This window comes from Apium graveolens, chromosome 3 (genome assembly GCF_009905375.1).
Source record: "Apium graveolens cultivar Ventura chromosome 3, ASM990537v1, whole genome shotgun sequence".
In the NCBI taxonomy this organism is placed as follows: domain Eukaryota; kingdom Viridiplantae; phylum Streptophyta; class Magnoliopsida; order Apiales; family Apiaceae; genus Apium; species Apium graveolens.
The window spans coordinates 106,692,283-106,698,031 of NC_133649.1; the positions used below are offsets into that span (position 1 = coordinate 106,692,283).

Here is a 5,749-nt window from a genome sequence, read left to right on the forward strand (position 1 = left end):
GGGGAGAAATGAATGTGTTTGCTTGGTTGCTTCTTCTTTTGACTTAGGAATTGATTTTAACCTTTTTACCATGGTTAATAATGCTTGGCTAGTAATCAACCAACAAAACCTATCCACTTGTCATGCTTATGTCATCTTCCTTATATCATCCATTTGCCACATGCCTTTTTCTTGTGGTTTGATGACATCATCATCACCTATCCTCTTTGATTAACCCTTAATTACTTGGCTAATGACCGCCTATCTGTTATACAGTTCGCTTAACTTTCATTCTCGTTTGTCGTTTGAGGGATCATATCCGGGATCTTATTACTTGGGTTCCCCTAACTGAAAGTCTCCTTAAGTCCTGATATTATCTCCTGATAATATCTCCTGATAACTTAAGTTCTGACAACTTAAGTTCTGATATCTTAAGTCCTGACTTCAGTATAAGTACTGATTTCCAGTTAAGTACTGATTTGTCCTGTTAAGTAAGATCTGAAAACTAAACACAAATTATATTAGTCATGACATCACAAATATATCTAACATAAAATATTCTAATTGTTTAGATATTTGTAGATCAAACTCTTGATTAAAGTTTGATTGAGCTGTTAATTGTTATCAATGTTTTTAGTTTTAGGTTTGTGGCCTTCTCAAACAAGTATGACGGACTAATGAACAGTGATTGTAAGTTTATATACATTATATTTATTTTGTTGATTTGTGATTTTTGTAGTGATATTGTCATGTTGTAATTGATTTTATGGATGAATTAATTTTTAATGTAATGAACTTATAGATAGATGTATTGTTATTAATCTCTTTATTTTGTCTATATGAATATTTATGCATATGTGCGAATTTTTCTTAAAGCATTACATCCTACTTGCCTATATTATAATTCGACATTTGTCCATGTCCAGTATGAAAATAAATTATATGGGGCACATTTGTGTGCAAAGTTGTTATCTATAATTTTTGCTTTACTTGTGTGTGTAAATATTATAATTCGACTCATAGCGGTTAAATAATTTTTTATTTAGATTGTGAAGAAGTATTTGGACAAACTCTTGATTGATGTCTTAAACGAAGCTAGCTGGACAAAATGCCCAGTGCACTGTTGAATGTTAAGCAATACAATTTGCTGCAAACATAGGATTAATGGAATATTTTTCTTTAAAATGCAGCCCATATATTGATGGGCCTCTGTTGATGGATGAATAATTGGTGTTTGTGTGTTTTTAAATGGGAGAGTTGTGGTAAATAATTGTTTTTTGATACATTTGTGATTTGGTTCTTAATTTTGTGACTAATTTCTCTCAGCTAGAGATCAGGGTTCGGATGTTATTGGGCTTTATGTGCAAAGTTATGGTAATATTTTTAGTCATGTTGTTTTTTTTTGTTTTTAGTAATATTTTGGATTAATGGATGTAAATTAATGTTGTATATATGTCATGGGGATAAATGTATGCAGAAGTGCAGAAGATTAATTTTTCCAGAGAAGCTTATGAAGCGGTTTAACTCTTTGATGAGTTGCTAGTTGAATTTTGATACCTCATATGTGTGTGATAATGACGGGCTAATTAGTTATTTTAATTTTTGCAGCCTGATACTGTTACTTGAGATATAGTTTTCGTGTTGCAAAAGAAAGGGCGATGACCTTTTTGTTGAGCACATGATAAGTGACATTTTATACCACTTAGAACGTCTTATAATAGCTTAAATTGGTGTCTTGAAATCAAGTATTTTGTGTATTTGATGCATTTTTCTAGTGTTTGTGCATTTCAGGGTATTAGTTGCATTTCGGGGGAGAATTCATCAAAAATAAGCCTTGGCATGTGTCTAGCATTGCAAGAGGGAAGAGAGGAGCAGATTACAGCGAAGAAACGGAGCAAAAATAGACCATTTTCCAGTAGGGGTCTGAGCGACCGCTCAGCTATGCTGAGCGCCCGCTCAGCTATGCTGAGCGGCCGCGCAGGGACGGGAAATCAGATTTATTATTTTAGACTCCTATTTCTGTTTGGCTTCCAACTTCTGAGTAATCTGAATTTTATGGGACTCCTATATAAGTAGTTTTCAAAGACGTTTCACGTGTGTTGGATCATTGTATTAATCAAGGAGCGAAGGAGATAAGGAAGAAGACCGTTTTAGCACATCGCAATGAAGAGGAAGCATATTTTCTTGTGATTCTTTATTTCGTTGTAACGTTGGATGCTAGTTTTCTTACTTTGAACCTATTACTCTTGTGACGTACTCTGGTTTAATATAATTAGTTTAGTTATTATTCTTTTATGTTTATTTATCATGTTTTCATATGAACCCATGATGACGATAAGTGCTAACATAGGCTAATCGTGATCATGGGGTCGTAACGGATTTACTATGGAATTCTTTAGTTAGTTGTTTAATACCTTAGTGTGTGATGATTGTATGATATCTAGTATTGGTTGTGCGTATTCGTCTTATGTATGTCGCGAACATATAAGATAGGGTGTTAATCTCTTGTGAAGTGACGGTGGATCTCGAGATTTAGAACTTGCCATGCTAGCATAGGTTCATGTACGAGTCTGCATGACTAGTGGGTAACTCTAACCGTTTTATTCGCCCTGTGTAATCAAAAGGAATAACTTGTTCTTAAATCATTATGTTGTCAATTTCTGTAGACATATAGGGACTCAACATAATTGATGCCTATTTAACTTCTAACTTAATTGTGGATGTTTGGTAGAATGGTATTAGTACAATGAAAGTTGGCTTTTATCAGTTTCGTGTTATTCGATTAATATCATCACGGTTGCATGCTAAGGGTAATAACAATGACTATTGAAGGAAGTAGTAATGAAGTTGTGATCTCATAAGTGTTTTAATATTGTTAATTCGAAGTGTTAATTAAGTGATTAATTTTAGTAATTAATTGTAGTTAATAATTAGTTACTTAAATTTAAGTGTTATTGTCTTAGCATTGAGAAGTAATCATACATTGGTGAGTGAGTTTAATTAAACATAATTAGTCTGAGTCTCTGTGGGAACGAACTAGAAAGTATTCTATATTACTTGTGAACGCGTATACTTGCGTGAAAATTAGCGCGTGTTTTCGCCCTAACAAGTTTTTGGCGCCGCTGCCGGGGACTCGGCGTATTTGTTTAGTTTATGTACTTACCATCATTGGTTGTTAGGACTCAGTGATTAAGACGTGTTACTTATTGTTTTCGGTTGTGTTTCGGGTACTTTAGCGAGCGTTTATGCAAACTCATTCTCATACTCGCAAGATGACTTTAGATACAGCTGAGAAGACAGACGAAGTTCTTGATATTCCGGAGAAGATAGATTTTGAAGATTCGGATTCAGGAAGTGAGCAGAAGGAGCCAGTAATCATGGGTGATTGTATTGTTCCGGCAGATCCAGCTCTTATGGACTTTTCTCGGCCTAAAATTGATGACATTCAGTCAAGCATTCTGCATCCGGCTATCCAAGCTAACACCTTTGAAATCAAGTCGGGCACTATTCAGATGGTGCAGAACTCTGTTTCTTTCAGAGGAGCTACGACTGAAGACCCCAACATGCACATAAGGAATTTTGTCGAGATCTGCAGTACTTTCAAATATAATGGTGTGACTGATGAGGCTATCAAGCTGAGGCTTTTCCCATTCTCACTAAGGGATAAAGCTAAGGACTGGTTACATTCTGAACCAGCTGGGTCCATCACTACTTGGCAAGATCTTGTGCAAAAGTTTCTGGTGAAGTTTTATCCAATGGCAAAGACTGCTACTATGAGGAGTGCTCTTACTCAGTTTGCGCAGCAACCTACAGAATCTATGTGCGAAGCTTGGGAGCGCTACAAGGAAATGTTGAGAAAGTGTCCACATCATGGAATGCCCGATTGGATGGTGATCACTGGTTTCTATAGTGGTTTAGGAGCCCAATCTCGGCCCATGCTTGATGCAACAGCTGGAGGCGCCTTGTGGGCCAAAATCTATACTGAGGATTATAATCTTATTGAGACTATGGCTGCAAATGAGCATCAAAACCCAACTCAAAGGATGATGCCTTGGAAGGTGGCAGGTATTCTGGAAGTCGATGCAGCCACCGCTATTGCAGCGCAGCTCCAAGCGCTGTCTATGAAGGTCGATTCTCTAGCTACCTATGGAGTCAATCAAATAGCTATGGTCTGTGAGCTTTGTGTAGGTTCTCATGCTACGGATCAGTGTTCTCTTGCTAACGAATCTGTTCAGTATGTGAACAATTATCAACGACAGCAGCAGCCTGTGCCAGCTACTTATCATCCTAACAACAGAAATCATCCAAATTTCAGCTGGGGTAATAATCAGAATGCTATTCAGCCACCATATCAGCAAGGTCTGAGTAAACAGTTCAATCCACCTGGATTCCAGCAACCACAACAGTATGCTCAAAGACAATCATATCCTCAACAGGGAGGTGCAGCTGCACCCACTAGTGCTGATTTTGAGGAACTTAAGCTGTTATGCAAGAGTCAGGCGGTGTCGATCAAGACCTTGGAAAATCAAATCGGTCAAATAGCCAATACGGTGCTAAATCGTCAACCTGGCACACTTCCCAGTGACACGGAAGTGCCAGGCAGGAAGGAAGCTAAAGAGCAAGTCAAGGCTATTACCTTAAGGTCTGGGAAAGTTGCTGATGCTGAAAAGGCAAAAGAAGGAGAAGCTGAAGTTGGAGATGAAGAAGCTAAGCAAAAGGAGAAAGCGGCGGAACCAAGGAAGACTACTGTTGAACACACTCTGCCTAAGGGTAATACAGGGGAGAAACAGCTCTATCCTCCTCCACCTTTCCCTAAGAGATTGCAACAACAAAAGCTGGATAAGCAGTTCGGTAAGTTTCTGGAGGTGTTCAAGAAACTTCACATCAATATACCTTTCGCTGAGGCTCTGGAGCAAATGCCTAGTTATGCGAAGTTTATGAAGAGTATTCTTTCAAGGAAGGTGAAACTGGATGACCTTGAGACCGTTACTCTAATGGAAGAATGCAGTGCTGTGTTGCAACAAAAGTTACCTCCAAAGCTTAAAGATCCAGGTAGCTTCACCATTCCTTGCACCATTGGCAAGTTGTCTTTTGACAAGTGCCTTTGCGATTTGGGAGCAAGCGTAATTCTGATACCGTTGTCGATCTTTAAAAAGTTGGATTTTCCTGATCCAAAGCCCACCTACATGTCTCTACAATTGGCTGATCGTTCTATTACTTACCCAAGAGGCATAGTGGAGGATGTGTTAGTCAAGGTGGATAAGCTCTTCTTTCCTGCAGACTTTGTTATTCTGGATTTTGAGGAAGATAAGAAGATTCCCATAATCTTGGGAAGACCTTTCTTGGCCACTGGTCGAACCTTGATAGATGTGCGGAAAGGTGAACTTATAATGCGGGTGCAGGATCAGGATGTGACCTTCAATATATTCAAGGCAATGAAATTCCCTACAGAAGATGATGAGTGCTTAAAAGTGGATGTGATTGATTCCGTGGTTACTTCAGAACTCGATCATATGTTAACGTCTGATGCATTAGAAAAGGCCTTAGTGGGGGATTTTGACAGTAATGATGAAGATGGCAACGAGCAATTACAATATCTTAATGCTTCCCCCTGGAGGTGAAAGCTGGACATGCCGTTTGAAGCTCTTGGTACTTCTGACCTCAAAAATGCTGAAGGAAAGCTCAAACCATCAATTGAGGAAGCACCCACCTTGGAGCTTAAACCATTGCCTGAACACTTGAGGTATGCTTTTTTAGGTGATGCATCTAC

General features: G+C 38.3%; 1 non-coding gene across 1 annotated transcript; it reads right to left on the reverse strand.

Annotated features, from left to right (window-relative positions):
• Nucleotides 1–3,749: 3,749 nt before the first annotated feature.
• LOC141715296 (small nucleolar RNA R71) lies at nt 3,750–3,856 on the reverse strand. Its single transcript, XR_012572063.1, has one exon. It is a non-coding gene; the product is annotated as a small nucleolar RNA R71 (small nucleolar RNA).
• Nucleotides 3,857–5,749: the final 1,893 nt, after the last annotated feature.